The sequence below is a fragment of the Triticum dicoccoides genome, chromosome 6A, assembly GCF_002162155.2.
Source record: "Triticum dicoccoides isolate Atlit2015 ecotype Zavitan chromosome 6A, WEW_v2.0, whole genome shotgun sequence".
Lineage (NCBI taxonomy): Eukaryota > Viridiplantae > Streptophyta > Magnoliopsida > Poales > Poaceae > Triticum > Triticum dicoccoides.
In genome coordinates, this window is record NC_041390.1 from 608,019,567 (window position 1) to 608,031,392 (window position 11,826).

The window sequence follows — 11,826 nt, forward strand, 5'->3', positions numbered from 1 at the left end:
GCCGATGCAAACTTTGACACTAATCCAGATTATTCTGAGTAGTAAACTGGATTCGTATAGTAGAACAGTTATTTGGAATAGCTCCAAATAGAACGTGGTAGCTGCATCTAGGAGATGACATAGAGATTTGTAAAGCACACACGGATCTGAAAGGTTCAGACCCGTTGACTATAACCTCTCTCACAAGCATAACATGATCAAACCCAGAACTCATCGAGTGTTAATCACATGGTAAATGTGAACTAGATTATTGACTCTAGTAAACTCTTTGGGTGTTAGTCACATGGGGATGTGACCTTGAGTGTTAATCACATATCGATGTGAACTAGATTATTGACTCTAGTGCAAGTGGGAGACTGTTGGAAATATGCCCTAGAGGCAATGATAAATTGATTATTATTATATTTCCTTGTTCATGATAATCGTTTATTATCCATGCTATAATTGTATTGATAGGAAACTCAGATACATGTGTGGATACATAGACAACACCATGTCCCTAGTAAGCCTCTAGTTGACTAGCTCGTTGATCAATAGATGGTTACGGTTTCCTGACCATGGACATTGGATGTCATTGATAACGGGATCACATCATTAGGAGAATGATGTGATGGACAAGACCCAATCCTAAGCCTAGCACAAGATCATGTAGTTCGTATGCTAAACCTTTTCTAATGTCAAGTATCATTTCCTTAGACCATGAGATTGTGCAACTCCCAGATACCGTAGGAGTGCTTTGGGTGTGCCAAACGTCACAAGTAACTGGGTGGCTATAAAGGTACACTACGGGTATCTCTGAAAGTGTCTGTTGGGTTGGCACGAATCGAGACTAGGATTTGTCACTCCGTGTGATGGAGAGGTATCTCTGGGCCCACTCGGTAGGACATCATCATAATGTGCACAATGTGACCAAGGAGTTGATCACGGGATGATGTGTTACGGAATGAGTAAAGAGACTTGCCGGTAACGAGATTGAACAAGGTATCGGGATACCGACGATCGAATCTCGGGCAAGTATCGTACCGACAAAGGGAATTGTATACAGGATTGATTAAGTCCTTGACATCGTGGTTCATCCGATGAGATCATCGTGGAACATGTGGGAGCCAACATGGGTATCCAGATCCCGCTATTGGTTATTGACCGGAGAACATCTCGGTCATGTCTGCATGTCTCCCGAACCCATAGGGTCTACACACTTAAGGTTCGATGACGCTAGGGTTATAAAGGAAGTTTGTATGTGGTTACCGAATGTTGTTCGGAGTCTCGGATGAGATCCCGGACGTCACGAGGAGTTCCGGAATGGTCTGCAGGTAAAGATTTATATATGGGAAGTCCTGTTTTGGTCACCGGACAAGTTTCGGGGTCACCGGTATTGTACCGGGACCACCGGAAGGGTCCCGGGGGTCCACCGGGTGAGGCCACCTGCCCCGGGGGGGCACATGGGCTGTAAGGGGGTGCGCCTTGGCCTATATGGGCCAAGGGCACCAGCCCCAAGAGGCACATGCGCCAAGGGATAAGGAAAGGAAGAGTCCTAAAGGGGGAAGGCACCTCCGAAGTGCCTTGGGGAGGAGGGACTCCTCCCTAGCCGCACCCTTCCTTGGAGGAAGGGCCAAGGCTGCGCCCCCCTCTCCCTTGCCCCTATATATATGTGTGGGGGTGGGAGGGCAGCCATACCTTTGCCTTTGGTGCAGCCCTCCCCTCTCCCAAGTCCTTCTCCTCTCCCGTGGTGCTTGGCGAAGCCCTGCAGGATTGCCACGCTCCTCCACCACCACCACGCCGTTGTGCTGCTGCTGGATGGAGTCTTCCTCAACCTCTCCCTCTCTCCTTGCTGGATCAAGGCATGGGAGACGTCACCGGGCTGTACGTGTGTTGAACGCGGAGGTGCCGTGCGTTCGGCACTTGGTCATCGGTGATTTGGATCACGACGAGTACGACTCCATCAACCCCGTTCACTTGAACGCTTCCGCTTAGCGATCTACAAGGGTATGTAGATCCACTCCTCCCTCGTTGCTAGATGATTCCATAGATTGATCTTGGTGACACGTAGGAAAATTTTGAATTTATGCTACGTTCCCCAACATGTATATGCAGTAACCCGAATGTTGTTCGGAGTCCCGGATGAGATTTTGGACGTCACGAGGAGTTCCAGAATGGTCCGGGGTAAAGAATTATATATAGGAAGTGCTATTTCGGGCATCGGGACAAGTTTCAGGGTCACCGGTATTGTACCGGGACCACCGGAAGGGTCCCGGGGGTCCACCGGGTGGGGCCACCTGCCCCGGGGGGCCACATGGGCTGTAGGAGGTGCGCCTTGGCCTATATGGGCCAAGGGCACCAGCCCCAAGAGGCCCATGCGCCTAGGGTTCAAGGAAGGGAAGAGTCCCAAAGGGGAAGGCACCTCCTAGGTGCCTTGGGGAGGAGGGATTCCTCCCTTGGCCGCCCCCCCTAGGAGATTGGATCTCCTAGGGCCGCCCCCCCTTGGACTCCCTATATATAGTGGGGAAAGGAGGGCCTCTCACAACACGCCTTTGGTGCCTCCCTCTCCCTCTCCAACACATCCTCCTCCTCCATAGTGCTTAGCGAAGCCCTGCCGGAGTACTGCAGCTCCATCACCACCACGCCGTCGTGCTGCTGCTGGAGCCATCTCCCTCAACCTCTCCTTCCCCCTTGCTGGATCAAGAAGAAGGAGACGTTACGCTGACCGTACGTGTGTTGAACGCGGAGGTGCCGTCCGTTCGGCGCTAGGATCTCCGGTGATTTGGATCACGTCGAGTACGACTTCCTCATCCCCGTTCTTTGAACGCTTCCGCGCGTGATCTACAAAGGTATGTAGATGCAATCCAATCACTCCTTGCTAGATGAACTCATAGATGGATCTTGGTGAAACCGTAGGAAATTTTTTGTTTTCTGCAACGTTCCCCAACAGTGGCATCATGAGCTAGGTCTATGCGTAGTTCTCTTGCACGAGTAGAACACAATTTGTTGAGGGCGTTGATGTTGTCAACTTTCTTGCCGCTACTAGTCTTATCTTGCTTCAACAGTATTGTGGGATGAAGCGGCCCGGACCAACCTTACACGTACGCTTACGTGAGACCGGTTCCACCGACTAACATGCACAAGTTGCATAAGGTGGCTGGCGGGTGTCTGTCTCTCCCACTTTAGTTGGAGCGGATTCGATGAAAAGGGTCCTTATGAAGGGTAAATAGAAGTTGACAAATCACATTGTGGCTTTCACGTAGGTAAGAAAACGGTCTTGCTAGAACCCTATTTCAGCCACGTAAAACTTGCAACAACAATTAGAGGACGTCTAACTTGTTTTTGCAGCAAGTGTTCTGTGATGTGATATGGACAAAGTTGTGATGAATGATGAATGATATATATGTGATGTATGAGATGTTCATGCTATTGTAATAGGAATCACGACTTGAATGTCGATGAGTATGACAACCGGCAGGAGCCATAGGAGTTGTCTTTATTTTTTGTATGACCTGCGTGTCATTGAGAAACGCCATGTAAATTACTTTACTTTATTGCTAAACGCGTTAGCCATAGTAGTAGAATTAATAGTTGGCGAGCAACTTCATGGAGACACGACGATGGAGATCATGATGATGGAGATCATGGTGTCATGTCGGTGACAAGATGATCATGGAGCTCCAAGATGGAGATCAAAGGAGCTATGTGATATTGGACATATCATGTCACTATTATTATTTGATTGCATGTGATGTTTATCATGTTTTTGCATCTTGTTTGCTTAGAACGACGGTAGTAAATAAGATGATCCCTCATAATAATTTCAAGAAAGTGTTCCCCCTAACTGTGCACCGTTGCGACAGTTCGTTGTTTCGAAGCACCACGTGATGATCGGGTGTGATAGATTCCAACGTTCACATACAACGGGTGTAAGAAAGATTTACACATGCAAACACTTAGGTTGATTTGATGAGCCTAGCATGTACAGACATGGCCTCGGAATACAGAAGACCGAAAGGTCGAGCATGAGTCATATAGAAGATACGATCAACATGAAGATGTTCACCGATGTTGACTAGTCCGTCTCACGTGATGATCGGACACGGCCTAGTTAACTCGGATCATGTTATACTTAGATTACAAGAGGGATGTCTATCTAAGTGGGAGTTCATTGAATAATTTGATTAGATGAACTTAATTATCATGAACTTAGTCTAAAATATTTACAATATGTCTTGTAGATCAAATGGCCAACGTAGTCCTCAACTTCAACGCGTTCCTAGAGAAAACCAAGCTGAAAGACGATGGCAACAACTACACGGACTGGGTCCGGAACCTGAGGATCATGCTCATAGCTGCCAAGAAAGATTATGTCCTACAAGCACCGCTGGGTGACGCACCTGTTCTCCCTGCAGAACAAGACGTTATGAACGCTTGGCAGGCACGTACCGATGACTACTCCCTCGTTCAGTGCGGCATGCTTTACAGCTTAGAGCCGGGGCTCCAAAAGCGTTTTGAGAGACACGGAGCATATGAGATGTTCGAAGAGCTAAAAATGGTTTTCCAAGCTCATGCCCGGGTCGAGAGATATGAAGTCTCCGACAAGTTCTTCAGCTGTAAGATGGAGGAAAACAGTTCTGTCAGTGAGCACATACTCACTATGTCTGGGTTGCATAACCGCTTGACTCAGCTGGGAGTTAATCTCCCAGATGACGCGGTCATTGACAGAATCCTTCAGTCGCTTCCATCGAGCTACAAGAGCTTTGTGATGAACTTCAATATGCAGGGGATGGAAAAGACCATTCCTGAAGTATTTGCAATGCTGAAATCAGCAGAGGTAGAAGTCAAAAAGGAACATCAAGTGTTGATGGTGAATAAAACCACTAAGTTCAAGAAGGGCAAGGGTAAGAAAGCCTTCAAGAAGGACGGCAAGGGAGTTGCCGCGCCCGGCAAGCAAGCTGCCGGGAAGAAGCCAAAGAATGGACCCAAGCCCGAGACTGAGTGCTTTTATTGCAAGGAAAGTGGTCACTGGAAGCGGAACTGCCCCAAATACTTAGCGGATAAGAAGGCCGGCAAAACGAAAGGTATATGTGATATACATGTAATTGATGTGTACCTTACCAGTACTCGTAGTAGCTCCTGGGTATTTGATACCGGTGAAGTTGCTCACATTTGTAACTCAAAGCAGGAGCTGCGGAATAAGCGGAGACTGGCGAAGGACGAGGTGACGATGCGCGTCGGGAATGGTTCCAAGGTTGATGTGATCGCCGTCGGCACGCTACCTCTACATTTACCTACGGGATTAGTTTTGAACCTCAATAATTGTTATTTAGTGCCAAGTTTGAGCATGAACATTGTATCAGGATCTTGTTTAATACGAGATGGCTACTCATTTAAATCCGAGAATAATGGTTGTTCTATTTATATGAGAGATATGTTTTATGGTCATGCTCCGATGGTGAATGGTTTATTCTTAATGAATCTCGAGCGTAATGCTACACATATTCATAGTGTGAATACCAAAAGATGTAAGATTGATAATGATAGTCCCACATACTTGTGGCACTGCCGCCTTGGTCACATAGGTGTCAAATGCATGAAGAAGCTCCATGCAGATGGAATTTTAGAGTCTCTTGATTACGAATCATTTGACACGTGCGAACCATGACTCATGGGTAAAATGAACAAGACTCCGTTCTCAGGAACAATGGAGCGAGCAACCAACTTATTGGAAATCATACATACTGATGTATGCGGTCCAATGAGCGTTGAGGCTCGCGGTGGCTATCATTATGTTCTCACCCTCACTGATGACTTGAGTAGATATGGGTATGTCTACTTAATGAAACACAAGTCTGAGACCTTTCAAAAGTTTAAGGAATTTCAGAGTGAGGTTGAGAATCAACGTGATAGGAAAATCAAGTTCCTGCGATCAGATCGTGGAGGAGAATACTTGAGTCACGAGTTTGGCACACACTTAAGAAAATGTGGAATAGTTTCACAACTCACGCCGCCTGGAACACCTCAGCGTAATGGTGTATCCGAACGTCGTAATCGCACTCTATTACATATGGTGCGATCTATGATGTCTCTTGCCGATTTACCGCTATCTTTTTGGGGCTATGCTTTAGAGACTACCGCATTCACTTTAAATAGGGCTCCGTAGAAATCCGTTGAGACGACACCGTATGAATTATGGTTTTGGAAGAAACCTAAGTTGTCGTTTCTAAAAGTTTGGGGATGCGATGCTTATGTCAAGAAACTTCAACCTGAAAAGCTCGAACCCAAATCGGAAAAATGCGTCTTCATAGGATACCCTAAAGAAACTATTGGGTATACCTTCTACCCCAGATCCGAAGGCAAGATCTTTGTTGCCAAGAATGGGCCCTTTCTAGAGAAAGAGTTTCTCTCGAAAGAAGTAAGTGGGAGGAAAGTAGACCTTGATGAAGTATTACCTCTTGAACCGGAAAATGGCGCAACTCAAGAAAATGTTTCTGAGGTGCCTGCACCGACAAGAGAGGAAGTTAATGATGATGATCAAGATACTTCTGATCAAGCTCCTACTGAAATTCGAAGGTCCACAAGGACACGTTCCGCACCAGAGTGGTACGGCAACCCTGTCTTGGAAATCATGTTGTTAGACAACGGTGAACCTTCGAACTATGAAGAAGCGATGGCGGGCCCGGATTCCGACAAATGGCTAGAAGCCATGAAATCCGAGATAGGATCCATGTATGAAAACGAAGTATGGACTTTGACTGACTTGCCCGTTGAGCGGCGAGCCATAGAAAATAAATGGATCTTTAAGAAGAAGACAGACGCGGATGGTAATGTGACCATTTATAAAGCTCGGCTTGTCGCTAAGGGTTATCGACAAGTTCAAGGGGTTGACTACGATGAGACTTTCTCACCGGTAGCGAAGCTAAAGTCCGTCCGAATCATGTTAGCAATTGCCGCATTCTATGATTATGAAATATGGCAAATGGATGTCAAAACGGCATTCCTTAATGGTTTCCTTAAGGAAGAATTGTATATGATGCAGCCGGAAGGTTTTGTCGATCCTAAGAATGCTGACAAGGTGTGCAAGCTCCAACGCTCGATTTATGGGCTGGTGCAAGCATCTCGGAGTTGGAATATTCTCTTTGATGAGATGATCAAAGCGTTTGGGTTTACGCAGACTTATGGAGAAGCCTGCGTTTACAAGAAAGTGAGTGGGAGCTCTGTAGCATTTCTCATATTATATGTAGATGACATACTTTTGATGGTAAATGATATAGAACTCTTGGACAGCATTAAGGCCTACTTGAATAAAAGTTTTTCAATGAAGGACCTTGGAGAAGCTGCTTATATATTAGGCATCAAGATCTACAGAGATAGATCAAGACACCTCATAGGTCTTTCACAAAGCACATACCTTGATAAGATATTGAAGAAGTTCAATATGGATCAGTCTAAGAAGGGGTTCTTGCCTGTGTTACTGTTGGGTTTCGTAGTAATTTCAAAAAAATTCTACGCACACACAAGATCATGGTGATGCATAGCAACAAGAGGGGAGAGTGCTGTCTACGTACCCACGCAGACCGACTGCGGAAGCGTTGACACAACATAGAGGAAGTAGTCGTACGTCTTCACGATCCAACCGATCAAGCACCGAAACTACGGCACCTCCGAGTTCGAGCACACGTTCGGCTCGATGACGATCCCCGGACTCCGATCCAGCAAAGTGTCGGGGAAGAGTTCCGTCAGCACGACGGCGTGGTGACGATCTTGATGTACTACAGCAGCAGGGCTTCGCCTAAACTCCGCTACAGTATTATCGAGGACTATGGTGGCTGGGGCGCCGCATACGGCTAAGGAATAGATCACGTGGATCAACTTGTGCGTTCTTTGGGGTGCCCTGCCTCTGTATATAAAGGACTAGAGGGGGGAGGCTGGCCGGCCAAGGGAGGGCGCGCCAGGAGAGTCCTACTCCCTCTGGGAGTAGGATTCCCCCCCCCCCCCAATCCTAGTTGGAATAGGATTCCTTGAGGGGGGAAAGAGAGAGAGGGGGCCGGCCACCTCTCCTAGTCCTAATAGGACTAGGGGAAGGGGGGAGGCGCACAACCACCTTGGGCTGCCCCTTTCTCCTTTCCACTAAAGCCCACTAAGGCCCATATAGTTCCCGGGGTGTTCCGGTAACCTCCCGGTACTCGGGTAAAATCCCGATTTCACCCGGAACACTTCCGATATCCAAACATAGGCTTCCAATATATCAATCTTTACGTCTCGATCATTTCGAGACTCCTCGTCATGTTCGTGGTCACATCCGGGACTCCGAACAACCTTCGGTACATCAAAATGCATAAACTCATAATATAACTGTCATCGTAACCTTAAGCGTGCGGACCCTACGGGTTCGAGAACAATGTAGACATGACCGAGACACGTTTCCGGTCAATAACCAATAGCGGGACCTGGATGCCCATATTGGCTCCTACATATTCTATGAAGATCTTTATCGGTCAGACCGCATAACAACATGCGTTATTCCCTTTGTCATCGGTATGTTACTTGCCCGAGATTCGATCGTCGGTATCCAATACCTAGTTCAATCTCGTTACCGGCAAGTCTCTTTACTCATTCCGCAATACATCATCTCACAACTAACATATTAGTTGTAATGCTTGCAAGGCTTATGTGATGTGCATTACCGAGAGGGCCCAGAGATACCTCTCCGACAATCGGAGTGACAAATCCTAATCTCGAAATACGCCAACCCAACATGTACCTTTGGAGACACCTGTAGTACTCCTTTATAATCACCCAGTTACGTTGTGACGTTTGGTAGTACCCAAAGTGTTCCTCCGGTAAACGGGAGTTGCATAATCCCATAGTTATAGGAACATGTATAAGTCATGAAGAAAGCAATAACAACATACTAAATGATCGGGTGCTAAGCTAATGGAATGGGTCATGTCAATCAGATCATTCTCTTAATGATGTGATCCCGTTAATCAAATAACAACTCATTGTTTATGGTTAGGAAACATAACCATCTTTGATTAATGAGCTAGTCAAGTAGAGGCATACTAGTGACACTTTGTTTGTCTATGTATTCACACATGTATTATGTTTCCGGTTAATACAATTCTAGCATGAATAATAAACATTTATCATGATTATAAGGAAATAAATAATAACTTTATTATTGCCTCTAGGGCATATTTCCTTCAGTTACAAGCTGTGAAATTGAGCTCAGCTCAATGTCCGACCACGACAGAAGATATAGAAGAGATGAGTGTCATCCCCTATGCCTCAGCCATAGGTTCTATTATGTATGCCATGCTGTGTACCAGACCTGATGTTAACCTTGCCGTAAGTTTGGTAGGTAGGTACCAAAGTAATCCCGACAAGGAACACCGGACAGCGGTCAAGAATATCCTGAAGTACCTGAAAAGGACTAAGGAAATGTTTCTCGTTTATGGAGGTGACGAAGAGCTCGTCCTAAAAGGTTACGTCGACGCTAGCTTCGACACAGATCTGGATGACTCTAAGTCACAAACCGGATACGTGTATATTTTGAATGGTGGGGCAGTAAGCTGGTGCAGTTGCAAGCAGAGCGTCGTGGCGGGATCTACATGTGAAGCGGAGTACATGGCAGCCTCGGAGGCAGCACATGAAGCAATTTGGGTGAAGGAGTTCATCACCGACCTAGGAGTCATACCCAATGCGTCGGGGCCAATCAAACTCTCCTGTGACAACACTTGAGCTATTGCACTTGCCAAGGAGCCCAGGTTTCACAAGAAGACGAGGCACATCAAGCGTCGCTTCAACTCCATTCGTGAAAATGTTCAAGATGGAGACATAGATATTTGTAAAGTACATACGGACCTGAATATAGCAGATCCGCTGACTAAACCTCTCCCTAGAGCAAAACATGATCAACACCAGAATTCCATGGGTGTTCGATTCATCACATGTAACTAGATTATTGACTCTACTGCAAGTGGGAGACTGTTGGAAATATGCCCTAGAGGCAATAATAAACGCATTATTATTATATTTCCTTGTTCATGATAATTGTCTTTATTCATGCTATAATTGTGTTATCCGGAAATCGTAATACATGTGTGAATAATAGACACCAACATGTCCCTAGTAAGCCTCTAGTTGACTAGCTCGTTGATCAACAGATAGTCATGGTTTCCTGACTATGGACATTGGATGTCATTGATAACGAGATCACGTCATTAGGAGAATGATGTGATGGACAAGACCCAATCCTAAACATAGCATAAGATCGTATAGTTCGTTTGCTAGAGTTTTCCAATGTCAAGTATCTTTTCCTTAGACCATGAGATCGTGTAACTCCCGGATACCGTAGGAGTGCTTTGGGTGTGCCAAACGTCACAACGTAACTGGGTGACTATAAAGGTATACTACGGGTATCTCCGAAAGTGTCTCTTGGGTTGACACGGATCAAGACTGGGATTTGTCACTCCGTATGACGGAGAGGTATCACTGGGCCCACTCGGTAATGCATCATCATAATGAGCTCAAAGTGACCAAGTGTCTGGTCACGGGATCATGCATTATGGTACGAGTAAAGTGACTTGCCGGTAATGAGATTGAATGAGGTATTGGGATACCGACGATCGGATCTCGGGCAAGTAACATACCGATTGACGAAGGGAATTGTATGCGGGGTTGCTTGAATCCTCGACATCGTGGTTCATCCGATGAGATCATCGAGGAGCATGTGGGAGCCAACATGGGTATCCAGATCCCGCTGTTAGTTATTGGCCGGAGAGTCGTCTCGGTCATGTCTACATGTCTCCCGAACCCGTAGGGTCTACACACTTAAGGTTCGGTGACGCTAGGGTTGTAGGGATATGTATATGCAGTAACCCGAATGTTGTTCGGAGTCTCGGATGTGATCCCGGACGTCACGAGGAGTTCCGGAATGGTCCGGAGGTAAAGAATTATATATAGGAAGTGCTATTTCGGGCATCGGGACAAGTTTCGGGGTCACCGGTATTGTACCGGGACCACCGGAAGGGTCCCGGGGGTCCACCGGGTGGGGCCACCTGCCCCGGGGGGCCACATGGGCTGTAGGGGGTGCGCCTTAGCCTATATGGGCCAAGGGCACCAGCCCAAAGAGGCCCATGCGCCTAGGGTTCAAGGAAGGGAAGAGTCCCAAAGGGGGAAGGCACCTCCTAGGTGCCTTGGGGAGGAGGGATTCCTCCCTTGGCCGCACCCCCCTAGGAGATTGGATCTCCTAGGGCCGGCGCCCCCCCTTGGACTCCCTATATATAGTGGGGAAAGGAGGGCCTCTCACAACATGCCTTTGGTGCCTCCCCCTCCCTCTCCAACACATCCTCCTCCTCCATAGTGCTTAGCGAAGCCCTGCCGGAGTACTGCAGCTCCATCACCACCACGCCGTCGTGCTGCTGCTGGAGCCATCTCCCTCAACCTCTCCTTCCCCCTTGCTGGATCAAGAAGAATGAGACGTTACGCTGACCGTACGTGTGTTGAACGCGGAGGTGCCGTCCATTCGGCGCTAGGATCTCCGGTGATTTGGATCACGTCGAGTACGACTTCCTCATCCCCGTTCTTTGAACGCTTCTGCGCATGATCTACAAAGGTATGTAGATGCAATCCAATCACTCGTTGCTAGATGAACTCATAGATGGATCTTGGTGAAACCGTAGGAAATTTTTTGTTTTCTGCAACGTTCCCCAACACAGGCATGTCCTCGATCTCAAGGAGTTGTCCAACAGTGATGTTGAGAGTTTCAGCCTGCATTATATGCTCCTGGGTTATTACCACATCGCCCACCTCGGGAATGTAAACTGTTTGCCCACAATA